Here is a 20,856-nt window from a genome sequence, read left to right as displayed (position 1 = left end):
ATAGGAAATAAATAATAAAACAAACTCGAAAATACAAAATTCAAGATTCCAGGTGCATCTATTCGAGTGGAGGAGTATATTATGCAAATGGTTGTAGGTACCTTTGTTTTTTAAGGAACATGCGTACATACATTCATGCAAATTCATCATTATTTAATTTTTTAAAGAATAATACAAGGCGATAGCACTTGGTGGTAATAATTTGAAAACTGAATCAGTCATCTAAAGTGAACCGACATATAAAATGTTACGCCACAAAATTCCGTTTCGGGACTAATAGTCCCTTTTAGACTAAAAAAAAAAGTTTTGGAGTCGTTAAAATATGTAGATTATATGGCGTTGGAACATCTTTTACTAATGATTGTTAATGTCCTTGTTCAAGGAAAATCTTCAAAAAATGGGGGGGGGGGAATCTGCTACTAAAAGAGCGTTGCGAAAAAATTTTGGAAACAAAATAAAAGATCATTTGCATGGCTATCGAATGTGCATGATCTTTGATAATAATTAACGATGTGATGCCTCTCTTTGGTCTACGTTACACTATATATAAATTAAAAGTTTCGAGAAATGTTATGTTTGACTTGTTATTGCTAATAAGGAAGCAATGCAAATTTGGTTAATTAAAAAACGAATATTACAACAAATGCAGAAAATGCCAAAACTGACGTATATGTAATAAAAGCAAATTCCAGAGAAGGACGTAGAAAGATAGCAATGTTGTTTGGCGTAATCCACACTGAAGAGTCAACTTGGTAGCCGAGTAAGATTAAATTCCATTTTTATTTCCAACTGACATTTGTAGCCACAATTCACTGACACTCAATCGTGCCTATTTCCAGAACATAGATTTTCGATACTTTTGCGATAGGAAGGGAGCCAAGCGAAATTACATACAATCAGTACACAGACAGAAGTTAAAGTGCGTAGTTATCCAATATGGAAGTACGCGAAGAGGAGGTTTTGGTTGAAGTTAGAAAAGTTTCAGTTCTCAAAATTTAGGTTCCCAATTACTACGTCATCAACGATACGCAAGCTCCGTGACATAGATTAATATAGAAATGTTTTTATTATTTTTGGAATGAAGATGAGAATTAAAGGGCTATTACTAATTTATTATTTGAAAGATAGATATTTTATATTTTACATATTTATAGCATCTAATTAACTGGATTTTATAAGATTTTCATAAAGGAAATCAAATTGAGTTAATATAAATGCTGATATGAATAAAGGACGAATTTGGTATAAAAAAAGATATAAATTATTTTGAAGATCTTCAAATTAAGAATATTCATAACTATTTTAGTCCTAATGTCTATAAATTGCTCTCATATATTAAAATCAGTAACATATTTTAGCTTCATGTCATTGTTAGAACAATGATTCAAGTAGTTTAAAATTATAAAAAAAAACACCAAGATTAAATTTTCAGTTTCGTTAAATTTTTTAATTAGATAAAATTTGTATTTTTTATTTATTAATTTTAATAAGGGGAAATATTAAAAAAATGTTAAAGCAAGAAATAATTAGAGTACGAAACTAAAGTGCTGATGAAAAAAGATAACGAATATAAAATATCAAAGGTTCGCCAAATAGTCTGAATTTTTTCCAATCTTGCCTAATTTTAGATACTAAGTTTCTTTTTTAAAATGTAATAATGTAAATGGGAGTTATTTAGTAACAAAGCGGAAAGCATTTCATTTGTGACATATTAAGAGATTCAAGAACTACAGTAATCTCTTTTAGTGGCATTAATGTATATCAGACCAGAAGAATGAACAACAGTTATCATTTAGCTTCTGCCCAGCAGGAAACTACTAAGCTGCCATAAGTACTAGTGATTGAAAATTTTCATTTCAGATATTTTAAGTAGAGAAGTACTGTTTTAGTAAGAAATTTAACCTAATTTTATTAATATTTGAGTATGCTTGTCGCACTGCAATTGGTATAGGTACAGATTGAAGCAAGGCCGGCACTTGCACATTCCCGTAAGTATGTATTAGTATCACCTGGTCTTGAAAACTGTTAAGCTTCCGCCCCCGTTTTGTAAGTAGAACGCCCTGGGAAGTGGTCCGAGGATCTCCCACTGCTCTTCCCGTATCATAACCTCTCGACAGGACTTCCATGTATATTAGCACTTCCTTCCCTCGCAGATACTATACTATCCGGAGAAGGCATGGCTTATAAACATCCATGCCTTCTCCAGGATTCGAACCTAGACCCGTCAATACAACTTTCGACATCAACATCCACTATTACCGGCTATGAGGCACTGTAACTGGTAATCGGCAAAGGGCATCAGGTTCGCGGTAAATGTAAAAACTCATGCGGGGCTCTTAAATTGGCCATGCTAGTAACCTACAGGTTGATGGTCACTGGATATGAACGTATAGGTTACCGATTTGAGGTAATGAAGTAAATTTAAATAGATTTAAGAATTAAAATTGAATCGGTGGACACCATTGTCGGGACTGTTTGTCAATGACGTCCTATAGGTTGTGGGTCACTTGAAAGTCAACCCGTATAGGTCAATATTATGGGATGTTGCAGTAAGTTTAAGTAGTTAAAAATGAAATCAAAGAGATGCCTGTCAAAGCTGCTGTCACTGGGGGCCTATAGCGTGAAGTCTGTTAGAATGAACCAGTGAGTCTCAAGTATGGATGGAGCTGTAAACATAGGTATATTTTTAAATTAAAATTAAGCATACTAGGAAGTTTAAAAGTTGTTGTTCACAAATGTATGTATGTATGTGTGATTATGGCAAAGCCTCGAGGGCTATCTGCCTAAGGGGAGGGATGCCTTCGTGGAGGACTTTCTAAGGGAACTGGCTCGTATACACGTTACACATGGGGAAAACCACGAAAACGCCAGCCCGTTCGCGGGATTCGAACCGTAGTGTTCAGCGACTTTACCGCTCGGCCGCTGGTAGGCCGGAACAGAACTACGAAAACCAACCATATAGCCATCCCTTTCGCCTGGGATCGGACGCCAGTATTCAGCGATCTTAACCACTCGATTATGAACATGAAAGTGCTGCATTGTTTATTAAGCATATAATCTTTCTTAAAATAAACACATATTCACACGTAGAAAATGCTTTCGAGGTAGAGAAAAAGTTGAGCATAATTATCCCCATTAGATGAATCGTGATCTGTTAAGTTCTGCATTCTCTAGCAGAATAATACTAGTAGTACTGTATTTATTGCTGCTGATGCTTATTGAAGCAATTGTATAATAAAATATGTGCTATTCGATTGTTCTTCTTCTGCAGATAACCTAATTTCTTCAATCTGTAACTTAGAAATTACACGTTGATCGTTTCTCAAAGAATCCGGCCATCGGAGTTTGCCAAATGCCTGAGTTTTAATAAATATTGCAACTGCATCCAACACTCTTTCTTAAGGTTGTAAGTGCTATTATAGCAAAAATTGCTATTATATTGTTTCCTTGAGTTTTACAGCTCTGTATTTTGATGTGTATTTTCTTTAAATGTTTGCTAACGTTATAGTAACTTGAACTTTTTTTTAGGGGGTGTCTATCTGTGTTACTGGTTTCGTTGTGCAGTAGTATATATTTTTTCAGTTCAAAAGCTTGTCCTGATAATGTTACAATTGTTTTGTTCTAAGCTTATGCTATATCATTTGGTGCATGGCGTTATAGAGACTATTTCCAAAATACTGCACGTCTACTTCTTGAATGATAGGCCGTAGACCCATTAAGAAGTCAATCAAATAAAGCTGGATTTTGGGTTTAATTTTTGATAATTATTTATCTCTTCGGTCACGTGCCATGTTCAAATTAAAATACACGGATTCCAAGTGTTATACATTTTTTTGGATGAGGTTATTTTAATGAATCTTTCATTCTTCCTTAAGGCTTCTTTCTAAAGGAAAAAAACTAATTGGCAAGATTTACTCCGAAACATATTGTCAAAATTGCACATCTTAAGCATTTTTCGTATTGAAAATAAACAGTAGAAAACGTCCACTTAAGATTACATATAAAAATTACCTTAGATAAAATTTTCCGAGTTTTTAATATTCCTACAAATGTAAGTTTGAAATCCATTCTTATACGTTCGTTTTGAATGAAGGCAGCTTTCAGAAATCTGCAGACCTGTACAAATCTTCGTATAGTTACTGAAAAAAAGTTAACTGTTATTATTTTGAATATTGGTCATATGAAGGTTCTCCGTTGAGTTGACTGATCATATGAGAACTGAGTATTGATCATATGAGGATTCCCCGTTCATATGAATTCCCGTTGCATAAAGCGATTTTTAGATTTCCTCCTACTATTCCAAAAATTATAATTTGTATAGAAATTTAAGTTCTATATTTTTTTTATTAAAGAAGCGACGTGATCAGATGTGACATATTTTCATGGCTACTTATTTGATTCAAAACTAACCATAGGCCTATGAACAGTTGACTCTAAGAGACATCCAACTATGCAATCCTTTTTAAGTGCCTTGTATATGTTATTAACAACAAAATGCTTATGCGTATTGCTTAGTTCTGAAAAGGTCACTTGAAATTCAGAATATTCTTGCACATACAATATTGTTATCTTGCCGGCAAATGTATTTCTTCATCAAACGTGAAAACTCTAATAAACGAAACATAAAATTTTAAAAGTTACAGATCACTATTTTTTTTTTCTCAGGAAACCAAACTTTCTTTAACTTACTTGCAACGTTTTCCAACTCAGCAGTTTGAGCTTATCTGTAGTCCTTAAAAAAAAAGAGTGTAAACCCGTCGATTTATCGCCGCCTTTTTCTCGTATTTTAGAGAACTGTGAGAAAAAGGGGAACCAATAAGTATGTGTATTCTTATCTTCAGCTACTGGTTTTCGCTTGATAACTTTCTTCTTTGATCTCTGAATTTAAAGAGGAATTTCGTAATATTATCGTAGACTTTCTTTTTATCAAAGGGAAGAAAAATAAGTTACGAATAGGGGTTGTCTATAAATTGTCTCTGCTCCTCAAATGTCTCACCCAGACCGAGAATTTGCAAATCTTGGATAAAAACTGTATGTAGCCTTTATAAGAAACTCCTAGCTTATCCTAGCAAAAGACAAGCCTTTTTAAATTTTCTCTCACAAAATAAAGTGTATTTATTTATATTTATTTAACAACAAACAAAGCCACTTCTGAAAAAATTAAAAATTCATTTTTTCTCATTAGTAACGTTTACAAATTACTATCGAACCCCAAAAGTGATTCTTGAAGAGGGCCATTCCGGATTGTTAGATTATTAGAGAAGACTGATAATTTATCATGCAAATGAATATACGTTTTAATTCCACACAAAGCACGATCACTAATGAATGATGTCGGTTTCGGGAATTGGGCGCACTAAAAGTATTTTAGCTATTCGGAGAGATCCACCTTTCTCATGAGCATTCTGCTCATCTTTGTAGTTGTTATTTTTAATTATACTGTGCTCTGTTGTTTTATGTTAGTTGCTGCTATTGAGTTTATTTTAACTCCGTATTTAGGGTTTGGCAGAGGAATCGCAAATGCTTTAACAATTTTTTTGGGGGGAAGGGGAATAATTAAATCGAATACAATTAAAATACAACGAATACTAATATCTTATTTTAAAAATTAGACAATTTTACAAATATAATCATAAGAAAAGTTCGCAAAGTAAAAATACTAAAATTTTAAAAATCAGTAATAAATTTTTAAAAGGAATAAATAATAAATTTTATAAAATAATAAAATGTTTTAAAAAATGTGAGCTATTTTTTTCCGCAGGACTTCAACCTATGAGATAACGAGGGAAAAAGTCAAAAAAATATCATAAGAAATTATGCTATTTTTTTAGATAATCTAATGTCACTTTTTGAATTAGTTTTCATATTCCAAAGGTCCTTTCTGCTTTTTTTTATTTCCTTCTTCCTTTTTAAATTTCTCTTGTGGGTTCTTCAGTTTTTTTTTTTTTTTTTTTTTTTTCATTGTTGGAATTGGTCTCAGATTTCCTTTAGCAGTTTCTTCTAGGCTTTTCGATTCTAGAGATTAATCTTTATTTTTCTTGGTAATTTTTTAAAGGTTTAGAAATTAGTTTTCGATTTTTATTTTGTTATTTCTTGGCATTAAGAAGAAGAAAGAGATTAGGAATTAATTTTCATTTTTCTTTTGTAGTTTCTTGTCAAGCAAGTAATCAATTCTATTTTGTAAAAATATTTAATAATTTTGATGCTGATGAGGGTACACGCACATCAGCAAAATTTTTTGAATTAACGTAAATAAACAATTCTGAAAAGAAAGCTAATTAAATTATGTAGACATACAAAGATTAAGAACTTTTGAATATTATGAGGACGTATTTAAAAGAAACCTAATTTACCACTGAAGCCTTATGGTACAAAGCTTCATTCAGATACAACGGTTTATGAAAAAAACTGATAATGAATTCTGGCCAAAAGATTTAACGAACTGCAGCTAAACTTGTACAGTTCCTCAGAAGTGCAGCGTTCTAGTTGCGTGGAAAACGATGATCTTTGGCTAATATTTATAAAAATAATTTCCAATAGTTTTAGTAATGCAAAACACGAATTCAATACACAAAATTTAATTTGAGCGGAAGGATTTTGTCTTCTGTTTTCGCCAGAATTCTTGATTCCTGCCGTAGTATACCGAGTCCTGGCAGTTGCATGTTTTATTTTCGAACATATAACAACAGATAAAACTATACATGTTTTTTGCTAAGTTTGTGCTGAAAATCCAGGGCAAGGTTTTTGGTCCAGAATAATTTTAGCAAAGGATTAATAATTCATCTTTTATTTCATTCTGATTTATGACCACTGCTGGAAATAGTTTCCCATGTATGACTGAAGACCAACAGAGGGACAGTACAACATTGATCAATATTGTTAAATTAGGAAACGCTTCCTTGTAGCATTTTAAATTCAAAACTTCTATTCCAAAAAACCGCAAATATTTGACCTTTCCTCAAAGCAACTACAATTTTTAATATTTTCTACTCTTACTCAAGCTCTTCACAACCATTTCTTAAATTACATTCGAAATTTTAAAACACTATAAAGATCTGCATGATTCTGAAAAAAGCCTGATTTACACATTTATGGATTCAGCCTCGCTGAACCTGGTGAACCTGGTGGGCAAGAGTAGATTATTGCTGGGACAGTAGATGATTGCTGGAATGGCAAGAGTAGATGATTGCTGGCGTTTTCATAGTTTTTACGTGCTTTAACCAGGTCAGTTTATAAGGTATTTCTCCCGCCTTCATAGCATGCCTTCGTGGTGTGGTGGTCTGCACGCTGGGCGCTTATTCCAGAGGTCCCGGCGAAGGCGTTGCTCATTTTTCATCTTTCCTGCTTCCAAAAAAATACCTAATGTCTCTACAAGTTTTCCCTAGAGAGGGATATCTTCGTTAGCAAATAGCCTTCCCATGCTTTAAAATTAGTTAACGCCTAAGCCTCTTAGTATGGGAGGTTCGAAATTAATTTATTTATAAAATTAAATACAGATCTCAAGACAAGAAATTATTCTTAAATTTTCTTATCTCTCTCTGGAAGTTGTCTGTTACGTAGGGCTGGCGCCAAAGCGTGTGCAACCGGTGCGGCTGCACTAGGCGATAGAATTTAAGGGCGAAAAAATTGTTAGAATTTAGTTAAGAATCGATCGGGCGGCAGAATTTTGGATTCGCGGAGTTTGCTTAGGGCAGCAAAAAATGTAGCGCTGGTCCTGCTCTTGCGTATATTCATTTAGAAGGGATTTCTAAGAAGAGATCAAGCCGATAATAGTTTAAAAACTGACCATTATCGGATAGATGTATCTTTTTATTTGTTTTTTTTTTTTTTTTTTTTAATATATATTACGTTTTTATAAAATATTATCATAATCATCAACATTTCATCTTCTAATAAAATTAGAAGGCGATATTGATTGCTTTAGTATTGTAAATTTGAATTTATTACTTCTGGTAGATGAAATGCTGAAAAAAAAAAAAAAAAACTTTAATTTTGCACGTATAAAGGGTTTTAATTCCAATAAACTCATTTGATTTGTTCATTATAATGTTCTGATACATTCATGATAAAATGTTGAATTCATATTTTAATATTTGTGTTGTTTTATTATTTCTTTGGCAAAGAGAAAGTGCTAGATCTGATGGCGATCATACTACTTTACTAAAAATTTATGGCAAATACTTGAGCTAGTGCTTTTCATAGTACTAAATCTTTCACTTTTCATAGGATTTCATAAGTTATTAGTGGTGGTCACTTTGACCTATTTCATAAATTACACCAAGACGAAATTAATGATTTAGAAACGATTAATTACTTAATTACTGTTTTTCATAGAAATAGTTTTGCTATTATAATAAGAATTGGAAATGTAACTTGATTTTATTAATATAAAAATATTAACTTTGAAAGCAAAGGGGGACCTCTAATAATCAGTTTAACACATATTTGATGGCCTCGGTCGAGTTATGGATTGGGCGTCTTAAATAGTATTTTAGTTATCACTAATGGTACTTATATATGGTTTCAAAAATACTGGCTACGTTCAGGAGGTGGTCGTCATGAAGAATGTTCACTGTGTGTAATGAATGCATTTTCATACTGGATATTTCTATTGCCATATCAGATATAAATTCTCCTTCTACCGAAGGCGAGAGGATGCTTGTAAATATAAGCGGTCTTTGGACCTTCAGTTTCGTATAAATTAAAAGCAAATCCAAGATCACCAAAATTTCGAGAATTTGGTCTCCGTTTTTGTACTTCTTATAATTAATGCAGTTAAAATGACTTATTATTTATCCAGTATTATTTCAGTATTAGGTTCTTGTCTGTTATGGCATTAGCTCTATTGTGCAACAAAAAGAAATAGTTTGAAAACATACTGTTAATAAAATAGTTTATTCAGTTCCAATAGCTTATATATATATATATATATATATATATATATATTGTTACTTAGTTGCGTTTAATTTTAGACTAGTGCTCTCTATTACTTTCGCAGTATGTGGCATCAATTTCGGTGCATTTCAGTTGTTTAGAGTCCTTAAGAGATGGCGCCACCAGAAATTAGGCATACATTTTGTTTCCAGTAGTTATTGGGTTATTGCTTACATTGATTATACGTCTTTTATAAATAAGAAGGTAGGTAAGAAAAAAAGTTGACGACATTGCAGCGAAATAAGTGATCTCGTCTAATGACTGCTGGAGCCAAGCAAAGCTTCACATCTGTGTAATAAATCCACTATATTCATTAATCCCTGTAAAGAAAACCTCTACAGCGGGGGAGGGGGAAGGTTAAGGTTACGAATAAAGTAGTAATTTTGGCCATCTGAATTTTGTTATGAAATTTAAGCAACTATGACTGCAAAGTAAAATCATAATTAAATCGAAATTAGAGAGAATATCTAATTTCGAAATTATTTTTAAGCTATTAGTAAAAAAATGAAAATAATTAATTTTCACTTTGATCTACAATTAAGAGTATCTACTCTTAAAAGAGATTTTTCAAAGGTTAAAAACTCTTAAGGAGCGAAAGGGGTTTTTCACCACTGAACTTGTTTAAATCAAAATTCAGATTCAGGATAATAAACGGAAATCGGACTGGATGAATTTAGCCATAGCATCGTATGTATCAGAGTACCCTAAACTCGTAGAAGACGTGCAGTGTCAGGCTTTCACATTAAACTATACTTTCCCAGTTTTTAATTTGCATCTTACTGAATGTTTAACATAAGAAGTACATAATTACACTTTTTCTTTTCTTTCACACATTTTTATAGTTTGTGTGTTATATACATGAAATATTAAAAGTGCAATATATAATTATGGTTTGCCAAAATTTTTTAAATTCTAAAACATTTCGAGCCAAGTTAAAAGTATCACTGATCTACTGTTTCAAGCTGTTATAGAAAGAAAAAAAAACCATTCTTTTCTCAGCACTCCAAAGAAAAAACGTACAACATTTAAGCTTCTTTAAAAAGAATAGGGAGAATGCTGGAAACAGTATGAGAGTATGGAAGGAAATTTTAACGAATAAGTATAACTTATTCGTTAAACTGAAAACAACGAGAGGAATCCAACACTTTGTGACCGCGAGGCCCCGCCAATATAATTCTAACTATCAATCAGAATGTGACAGGGAAAAAATTATCTCTGAATTCAGTCCGATTCGGTTTTGTGCAAGTCACAGTTTTTGTCTTTATATTAGATTACATCGTTCCAAAAATTCTGCAGGCGCTATGCAGTAGGAAGTCACTAGTGTTGGACACGCATGACCAGGGTAATCGCTTTTAGTACTTGTGGAAATGAAAATTTTACCCTCTGTTCATTATACATTCCGGAGAATTAGTCTTTAACATGTTTATGACAAGGACGGGGCCTTAACATTACTTAAAAGTCTCATCCTCCATCAAGAGATTTATTTCCTAGAAAAGAACAAGCATGTCTTCAGAAGCTAGAAAAGATTTTTAAGGCTTATTTATAATTAAAATAAAATTTATGTGCTGAAATTGTGGTGGTTCCCTTACATAAAAGAAGTGCCGGAACCCTTTTATTTAGAGCTCGCATTCTACCAAAAAATTAAAAGTAATGAGCCAGGGTCCAGGGCAATTTAAGCTTTGTCACCATATAAAGATTTTACACCAAAGAAGCATCAGATGGGAAGGGCTATTAGTCTCTGAACGGAATTTGCGTTGAATCACTTTTCAAATACTATCGCCCTGTATTATTTTAAAAGAAATTATAAAGGAGAATGTGCATGAATGTGTACGTTTTTCGCATTGTGAAAAAAAAAGAAAGGTACTTAGAGACATCAAATTTTAATAATTTAATCCTCCAACCAAATATGGGCTCCTGGAAGCCCGAATTTCGAATTTGTTTTATTATCTATTTCACATTTTGTAAAACTTTAACGAATTTCTGATTAACAAATCAACGATTTCAAAGTGAGCAATGGCAATAATGTACAGAAAAAACACATTTTTATCTCCAGCGCGCGAGACTGTCTATCAGAAATTCTAAAGTATAAAATATGCTGTTTTTAAATATTTTGTGATATTGCTGTTGAATTGAATTTTATGTGGTTTAAGTGTGAAGGACATAAATAAAGATAACACATAAAGCGTTAAAAAAAGCCCCTTTCGGCTTATATAAAATCTGAAAGCTTTCAGATTATTTTTTTATTCCTTAAAATACAGATGCTTTTCATGTTTACCGCCGATAAAGGACTGGTGCCCATCTGTTAGGAATGTTATTCACGTTCTATATGGTGATGTCGGAATCGAACTCGAGCTTACTGAAACAATTTAATGTCTTTTTTAAGCAACCTTAGTTGTGTTAAGATTTTTAATGATCGATCAAAAAAAGAAGTGTTGTGGTTTATCAAAAGCTTTGTGTAAAACTTTTTCAGTAGGTAAAATGGATTTTCATTAACCATTTCACATTTAAAAAAAATGTATCTTCTTTAGTTATTGGCATTAATTCGATCTAGTTCTTCGTAAGGTTTTTCAGAATTCCAATATCTTAGTTTTTCATATTTCATTGCTATTTACCTCAAAAGATGTCGCTACATTCGTGTTCGCTTTGCTCTGCCTATTTCATTCAATATGAAATCGGATGTCTCTTCTATTTTTATTCAAAACTAGCGGAAGTACCCGATGCCAGTTAAGTTAGATTGAGAGTAATGCATCTAACAACAAAGAGAACGATACCACTGTAATCTTGTCTAATAACGATGCAAAAAATACGATTCATAGTCATACATTTTTCAGTCTGATGTGATATGGAATCCACATAAAAAATTTCGATAGGATAACTAATTAATTCTCTCTCATGTCAGCAGCAATGGCACAAGCTTTTAATGATTTTCGTCTTTCTCATCGAATGGTCGTAAAAGCTCAAGTTCCATCCTATATTTAATCTTAGACGATTATACGTGGTAAAAAATTTATCATAATTGATCAGAAATCAAAACAAACACGCAAACAGGCATTCTTCTTTATATACATAGAGAGAGATTTTGTAAAAGTTACAAATTTTTTATTCACAAACTGTACGATTTGAAAGCGGGCAGTAGCAACACTTTTCGAAATAAAGCATTTTTATCTCCAACCAGGGAATAAACTACTAGTAATCAGAAGTCATATTTTCTTGGTCGTTGTTAGGCATGAATTTAAATTCTTTGTAGTGAAAGGAAAATTATAAATAAATTTTATTAATTCTATTTCCTAGTTAAATTATCAATTATTTTTGGAAAATTAGGGTTGCCTGCAAACTTCTGTGAGCAATGTTAAAATAAATAAACGTTAATTGAATTTTTATGTTTAACCATTAATTTTTTCTGAATAAAAAATAAATTCAACCAAATTCAAAAATCAACCACCAAGCACAGGTAAACTATTTTGCCAAATTAAAAAAAAAAAAAAAAAAAAGTCTAAAACAGTTTATTTTTTAGAGAATTCGGTCCCAAGTATAAATATGTGACTATGTTTTCTTATTCATTTAAAAGTTTCTTTAATCCGGAATATAATACAGCCTAAAGGAGTGTAATGTTTTCAATTTTGTTTTAAAGCTATGGTATATATAGCAGATATGACAATCTTTTATGTTAATCTGAATTTATACTTGGTTGTTATATGATTAGTGATGCTTATTACATTTCTTTACACTAGTGAAGGCAATAATATTAAATAAAAATATCACAGATAACTGAAAATACTGTTTTACTAAAAATTAATGATAAATTTGAAGCATTAAATGCAGTGGCGTAGCTAGGGCCCACCCTAGACATCTGTCCCCAGGCGCAGCAACCAGGGGTGCCAAATTGATGCTACCAAATTTTAGAATGAAATTGTTTTCATTCTTGGCACATAGAAAGAGGTGCAAGATCTTCAGTTGCCCCTGGGCGCTGAAAACCCTAGCTACACCTCTGATTAAATGTTTGTTTTCGATAATTCTTTATCAGCAGTTCACCTTTTAATAGTAAAAAATATACATACAAAAATTTTGCTCTATGTAAATTAACTTGGTATTTTAGGAGAAACGTTCAAAATAAGCATGTTACAATAGATTCAGATTTAAATATGGTTTTCACGTCATTTAGAAAATGCTCAACAGAAGATTGCATCGGTGTTTATTAAGAATTAAAATGCATTTTATTTCAAAACAGGCTGGAACAAATTGTAAGCTTCTGCAAAAACATTAATCCTACTCTTTTTGCTTATAAACATACTACAGTACAAAGTGCGAAATCCGGACGCCCATTATCCGAAATGATCTAAAATCCGGACCTCAAAACCACCACCAACGTTTTCTCGTAGGCTTTACGTTTGCGCATTTGATTCCTCCCTCCGCGCATAATAAAACATCTGGAGAGTCTCGATTTTTAATTTCACTTCGACACTAAACAAAACACGTTGTTATTGGTTTGGTTTGTTTAATTACGGCAAAGCACACTAGGGCTATCTGCCTAAGGACTTTCTAAGGGAAACTGGCTCGTATACACGTTACACACGGGGAAAACCACGAAAACTCCCATGCAGCCAGCCCGTTCGCGGGATTCGAACCTCCCTTGTTATTGAAGAAATAAGCATTTTAGCATAAATTTGTACGATCAGTAATTTGGCTCCTTTTCTGCGTATCTACTTGGCATACATCTCAAACCGAAACATTCCACGCAGATACATTGTTGATCTGACGACAAACTGGCGAATCATTATTTATTATACTTTCCTTTCATCACCGCATGTTTATCAAAACATAACAAATTGAGTAATGACTCGTGTAGTAGCTCGTGATCAGTAGCAATGCCTAAACAATTTTTTTATGTTAGTAATTGAGCAAAGGAGTGTGGTAACCTTTTATGTTGACATTACGCTTGGCGATGATTACAGATTTAAGTTAAATGCGCTAAAAAATTTTGACGAGGAAAAATTAAACAAAAATTTCTTTCCATATGCTAAAAATAGATTTCATTGATGATACTCATAGACCTAAGGATTACATTTGAATTAACTGATTTTTTATTCACATAAACCCAGAACCAGCGCCAGGGCTCGTATGGCCGCATCGAGTCGCAGAATTTAGGACCCACAGAGACTGACTGCATCAGGCGGTAAGATATCTAGCGACGACCCTCAATAGGGCACAAATGTATGATGGGAATTTATTCATTCAGAACTCTGATAAGCATGTACAAGAAATAGACATAAATGTAATAAATAACTAATACAATTCAGGCGTAATTGTCTCAGTGCGCGATAGAAGAAAGTTAAAATTTAACGGAACAACCTGTTGTTAGTCGCCAAGCTCATGATGCAAAGCCAAATATGTATAGTGAAGAATAGCTAAATTTGATGATGATAGCCGCTAATTTTAAAGGTTTTCGAATATCGCAAAAAAAAATCCAATTAACGGATTTATTAAAGAAATGTGGAGAAACGATAATAAATGAAGATGATAAAAAAGAAGTTTTTCATTGTGATAACAATGCTTCTCAAACATCAATCAATTAATGAATGGCGAAATCTGTAGTATGGTTCTAGATTCAGAAAATACCGCTACCGATAGTGAGGAAAGTGACAGAGAAGTTACTGAAAACGAGAAAATTTGGATTGACAAGTTAGTCGGGAATTCTCGAAATAGCAGCTACATCACTTCAACAATGTAACTAAACAAGAGATTATGGTCTGTCTACAGAATTAAAGAGAAAGTATTAGCACAAAAAACGAAGCAACTTACTCAACTTACATTGAAAGAAATGTTTAATAATGTAAACAAATAAATATTAAGCTTTTTTCTGTAAATTTTGATACCCTTTAGATCATAAATACTTCATTATTTCATAAATCACAATTTCATATTTTTAATTTTACATGCCATCTTACTAGATTTAAACTGATGATCTAATATCCGGAATGGCAGAAGTCCCAATGAGTCTGGATTTCGGGCTTTGTACTGTATATATTTACCACTGTGCCATTAATTTATTTTATTTTAAGAGAGTTTATACCAAATTCTCAACATGGTAATATGATGATAATCTGAAACAAGACAAACAAATATAATAAACATCTACAGCTCCATGGTATTCGCCACTAATATAATGAATATCACTAAATTAGCCATAGAAATTGATATAATCTAAATGAAATGTTCAATTTTAGTTCTATAAATTCCAAAAAGAATAAATGAAATTAATAGAAATATCTGCTTAAGTAAAAGCTCCAAAGAACCTTCTAAAAATTTCTAGCTCATAGAAACAAACACTCCAACATCATCTACTGATAATAAAGTGAATGTAAAACAACTAAGAATCAAGTTTAAAACTAGATAAAAAAAAAAAAAAAGCAGCTTAGATTAGCAAAAACTCTGAATAAAATTCGTATTGTATACAAGGGTGATTCCACACTGCCTCTTCTGCCAGACAGTTTTGGGGGAAAAAAAAGACTTACTTAAAGTTAGATTTCCTTTGAAACTGTTAGAATTTTATTCAAAATCTATGCCAAATTAAGAATACTTTTTGCCTTATTTCACACTAATATTTTCCCTTCAAACAAGAATTGAATTTAGGATTATCACAAATTATGAAAGTTATCTGACTAAGGAAAGGAAACCTTTTTAAATTAAAACTAGCTTGTATTAGGTGGAAATTCCACAAACGATTCCATGCAACCAGCCAGTTTGTCAGGATTTGAAATCCAAATCAAACTGCTAATGTACAGCGATCTTAACATCTGGCTGCTGGTGGACCTACTTCAGATAAGATTGATTTAATTTTGAAGCAAATCATGCTAGAATTCTCTGCTTGCATGCTTTTGTATAGGACCATTTTATCACTTGGCCACTGAAGAGCCTTCAGGTGAAAATTAAGTACTTTAAAAACTAAGAGTGAACAAAGAAACAATAAATTTAATTTATTAGCAAGAACTGACAGTTTTTAAAGGTGCAGAAATCCTCTGGGAACTCTAATCTGCAAATTAAAGGTGTGTTTTGAATAGAATGTTTAGTCTATTTCTTCTGTTTGGTGTCAGAATGAGAAAAGAAGAAAAAAAGGCACATTGCACAAAGTGTTTTATCATGGTAGAGTAACTTACCACTGATTCAGTAATCATAAACAAGATTGGATAATTACAACAGTAACATTTCTAAATTTAAATCACTGCATCATAATATTTTTAAAAAATGTAAAATGTAAGCCCCATGAGTGATAAAGTGATTAAGACCACTGAATACTGGGAGTTCAATCCAGGTTTGATCTCAAGCGAACGGGTTACCTGCATGGTCAATTTTTCCAATGTATAATGCGAATACAAACAGGTTTCCCTTCAGAAGTCCTCCGTGATAGCATACTTCCCCTTACGCAGATAGCCCATGTGTGCTTTGCCATAGCATTTTTTTTCCAAATAACTGTACAATAACCCTGTCAGATATGTCTCGTTCTCTATGTCACACACACAAAATTTAAAAAAAAAAATGACTGCTTTAGGTTATGCAAATTAACTGAAATATATATATATATATATATAAAGTTATTTAACAATATAAATACACAAACTTGCATTAATATTTATTGTTGAACATAATAATATATAAATATATTACACAATTACAAAATGGCATCATAATGTTTACTTTCACATATTTTTGCAATACAATTAATTAAATACAAGTTTCAAAGTATTTTGGCACAAAAGGAAGTCAAACTACAAATACTGATCATTATCATAGAATAAACTGACACCATAAAATGGCAGCAAGAATTCATTTCTATTCTTAAATATGTGAAATATAATGTAACTATTAAATTAAGGACAGTGTGTTTTGATATGTTTTTTTAAATGAGTTCTTTGAGTGAAAGATTTTGTGCAAAAAGTACATTTGAAAGGACGGTCTCCAGTATGCACTAACTTGTGTCTTCTCAAATTGTCCACTCTTGTTGTTGAGTAATTACATTCGAAACATGGGTAACATTTTGTAGGAAAATACTTGTTTCTCAGAGTTGAATTTAGAATACTATATGCTGGTCCATTGCTAATTTCGAAATTGGAATAACCAATTGTTTCTGAAACAAATAGAATACACATATTTAATAAGAACTGTACTGAAAATTTAATCCTACTAATAGCAATAAAAACATACATAACAATTTACAGGGTAAGGCATTAAATGCATATAAATTAAAAAATAACACATGAATAAAAAAAATAAAACCAACAAACTATGCAATAATTATGTATTCATACAATAATAGAAAGTTTGTAGAATATATTACAAACGTATTTCCTATTTCTAAATATTATATATAAAAATAATTCAGGTATTTAAAGAGTTTTAATTTTATCAATAGCATTTTAGTTTTTTTCAATTAATGCATTTTATTTAGTTTCATTATGATAATAAAAGTAACAACAATTTTAAATGAAATTTTTATTATATGTAGCAGAAATCAGCAAGTATAATTGTTCTATTTTTATGGAGCATCCATTTTGTACTTCTAATATTTTAATATGTTATTTAAAAGTCTATAAATAGGTAAAAAGATATGAAAATGCTTACATAGTCATAAATTCAGGTTTCTAACACTAAGTGCAAAGAATTTCTAAAACTAAAACTACGAAACATCAGAAAACATATAACTGAAAATATGTGAAAGATTTTCCGAAAACCAAATACATCCTGTAAAATCTTTAGACAGAGGCGGTTGAAGATTTTTGAAATAGTATGCAAGAGTAAATATCAAATATGTATAGTTAATTTAATTATCATAATGAAACATATAATTATATTAATATATTGCTACAAATTTATAGGTAATGAAAAATGTTGTTATTATATCCAGGTTAGATATTTGTTTTAGATTTTTCATTTAAATCGAGGTTACATTTTTAACTGTAATATCTGGTTAGTTAATTTCAGTTTTGGAAATGAAAATTTAAGATAAATATTTCACTTAGTATGCATGTATTACAGTTTAATAATTACCACTAAATTATTTCAAAGTATATAAAAATTTTTACATTGTTTATAAAGAAAAATATTTTCTCTATTTACTAACATTTATAATATAAATTCATCCAGAAAAAACTATTCAAAATGTTAGAGTTTACAAAATAAATACAAATACAAATCACAATCTTTATTTCGCTATACAATAATTTCAGTTAAAATAAATACATTTTAATTAGATGTCTGTTCTAAGTTATTGATTTTTGAAGAAAGATGTGTGCCCTCATGAACACCTAACTGCCCACTTTCAACAAAAAGTTTACCACAGTATCTACACATGTAGGGATACATATGAAGGTGCTTTCGCATGTGAATATTCAGTGGACTAGAGTGTCGAAATGATTTTAGACAAACTTCACATTTATACGGTTTTTCTCCAGTATGAATAAGCATGTGAGTTTTAAGAACATGTGTTTGTGTAAAACCACGGTTGCATACAGAACATTTATGTGGGCGCTCTCCCGAATGTATAAGTGAATGATTTTTCATGCTTGTTACAGAGTTTGTAGAATAGGGGCATTCTTTGCAAGTGAAGCGTCTCCTAGGGTCTTCATTACGATGGATCTTCTTATGGCGTAATAATGCTTGTAGAGAAGTTAACACTCTTTGACATCTATCGCACTGATAGCCTATGAAGAAAACTAAATATATAAACTTCTGATAAGTAAATCAAAAGTACTACATAGAAAAATATAATTTGTGAGCAACTCAATCGTAATAAACTTTCATAAATCTGAAACACAGAAAACAGAAACAACAGTACATTTTTATTTATTGCAGTATCTATGCCAAGAGAATGTGCAGTATCTATTCCAAGAGAACAAACCTTCTAAAGAGACAAAAAAGAAAAAAGAAAAGAAAAAAAAATCTTATGAGGAATTTAGAAACACAGTGAAAACTCATGTATACTTTTACTCGCTCCCCACTTTCCTGCCCAGAACAGAAGATTACATGTTTGTATTTTCCTTGGAAGTCCCTGTATTAAAAAAACTGACTTTTTGTATTTCAAACAATATGTTATATTTAAAAGTTGTTTTCAGGAGCTATCTTTTTTTTTTTTTTTTTTCTGAATATTCACGTAAATATGTAGTATAAAAAATCATAACATCCGTAATTAAAACTAACTTTTTCCCCAACATGTTTTGATGGCATGAAATATAGGCTGTTCAATTAACAACAAAACTAAATACCTATACTATATATATATCGTAATATATTTACTAATAATTACAATAATTTATATATAAAGAATAATATATTTACTAATGCACTGAGTATATTATCTCCTTTGAGAAAGTTAGTAGAATTGTAGTTGAATGAAGTAACTTAGAAGCATTTAAAAATAAATCGTGAAAAATCTTTTAAAAGGTACAAATATGAATCATGAAAAAATTAAAATTGGAAACTTTTAAAAATGAAAAATTAATCAACAAATCAAGTAATTATCATCATTGATGGGAAATTAGTTGACTTTTCAAGGGAAGCTAACCAACCCCCAATCAATTAACAATAATTAATAAATGAAAAAGTGTTACACCTTTTACTCAGGTAAGAATTATGATGCCAAACTGAATATATAAGTATGAATACTATAAAAATGAAAAAGAAGAATAAAAAGTAAGTCATCTGAAGTTATAAAAAGAAAGAAAAAAAATGTGATAAAAAACAAAAATATACAAGTTAAATTTTAATTATAAATAAATATAATACATACAATTACTCTTCATAAAATTATTCAACAATATACAGAACTGTACAGGCTGCAAAACTGGCATGTCGTAGCTGCTTTAACAGGTAAATTTTGGTAAAAATCAAACTTATACTAGCATTGATTTATACATTATGTCATCTAAATCTCTCTTTTTATTCAAACTTTTCTTAGAGTGAATATGCAAAAAAAATTACAGATGGCTATTGACTTTCACACATAATTGGTTCCTGAAAATATGTGTGAATGTTTGAAAGTAGAGGAAATTAAAAAAAGAAAAAACATATATATATAGAAATATATATATTAAAATATTTATTTATCAATATACATAATTAAGTTAAAAAGATTCAGATTCCTTTAAGCATTTTTCAGATGTTTTCTTTATAAACGTGTCAAGAATTAGTTAAATGCCACCCATCAGCCTTGTTTTCCTCACTTTCAACGTGCATTTAATTCAACTGTTGTTCAATTAAGGACTCATTTCACAAAGGTACTGAGTGAGATTCAATCAACACATTAACATCTTCTTTATTAATGTCTAAGTTTAGTTCATTTATTAGGCTAACTATGCCATCTGTAATAGTTTTCAGGGTCTCTTCAAAATTTATAAAATCACTCATCATTTTTTACTGTGTTCTATATATTATAGTCTTCCAAAAATCTCTTAATGTAGCCCCACCTTCCCTGCAAGTTGCCTTGATGGTCTGATTCATTATTGTCCTCATACAATATAATTTAAACATAATTATCACTGTTTAGCCCATAGGCTGTATGAGCAGGTAGTGCTGGGATGAAGAAATGCAATATTGATTTCCAAGTATAAATTTTGCAGAAATTTGGGTTGTCCTGGAATATTGTTTACAATTAACAATGTTTCAAACTGTAAATTTTTTACCTTTACAATATTGCTTAACTGCCTGTATAAAATGAAAAGTAACGTAATATTTAAATGTTAACGGAGTAACCAGAAGTACAGCATGTCTTTACTTTCTCGAGGCTTAAAGAAAATGTTTGTACCTTCTTCTTCCCAATATCAACAAGAAAATACAATTGGAAAAAAACTGAATTTTTAAAGATGTGCAAAATAGCGAATTGTGTAAAAGTTGAAGATCCCTTGTACCCCTTGAAGAAGAGAGACATGCATC

General features: G+C 31.2%; 1 protein-coding gene and 1 long non-coding RNA gene across 5 annotated transcripts in view; one reads left to right on the top strand and one right to left on the bottom strand.

Annotated features, from left to right (window-relative positions):
* Positions 1-20,856, top strand: part of by (focal adhesion protein tensin) — a 699,237-nt gene that overhangs the window by 109,565 nt on the left and 568,816 nt on the right. The gene's annotated exons all lie outside the window — the stretch shown is intronic.
* LOC146997308 (uncharacterized) overlaps positions 16,541-20,856 on the bottom strand; it is a 63,745-nt gene continuing 59,429 nt past the window's right edge. The window contains exon 2 of the long non-coding RNA XR_015041317.1: positions 16,541-17,056. This is a non-coding gene — a long non-coding RNA (uncharacterized LOC146997308). The remainder of the gene's footprint in view (positions 17,057-20,856) is intronic.

Source organism: Stegodyphus dumicola, chromosome 5, assembly GCF_044657685.1.
Source record: "Stegodyphus dumicola isolate Sdum_Otavi_A_Nest chromosome 5, ASM4465768v1".
In the NCBI taxonomy this organism is placed as follows: Eukaryota; Metazoa; Arthropoda; class Arachnida; order Araneae; family Eresidae; genus Stegodyphus; species Stegodyphus dumicola.
The sequence above is the reverse complement of the archived record's forward strand: the minus strand, read 5'-3'. Positions and strand labels throughout refer to the sequence as shown.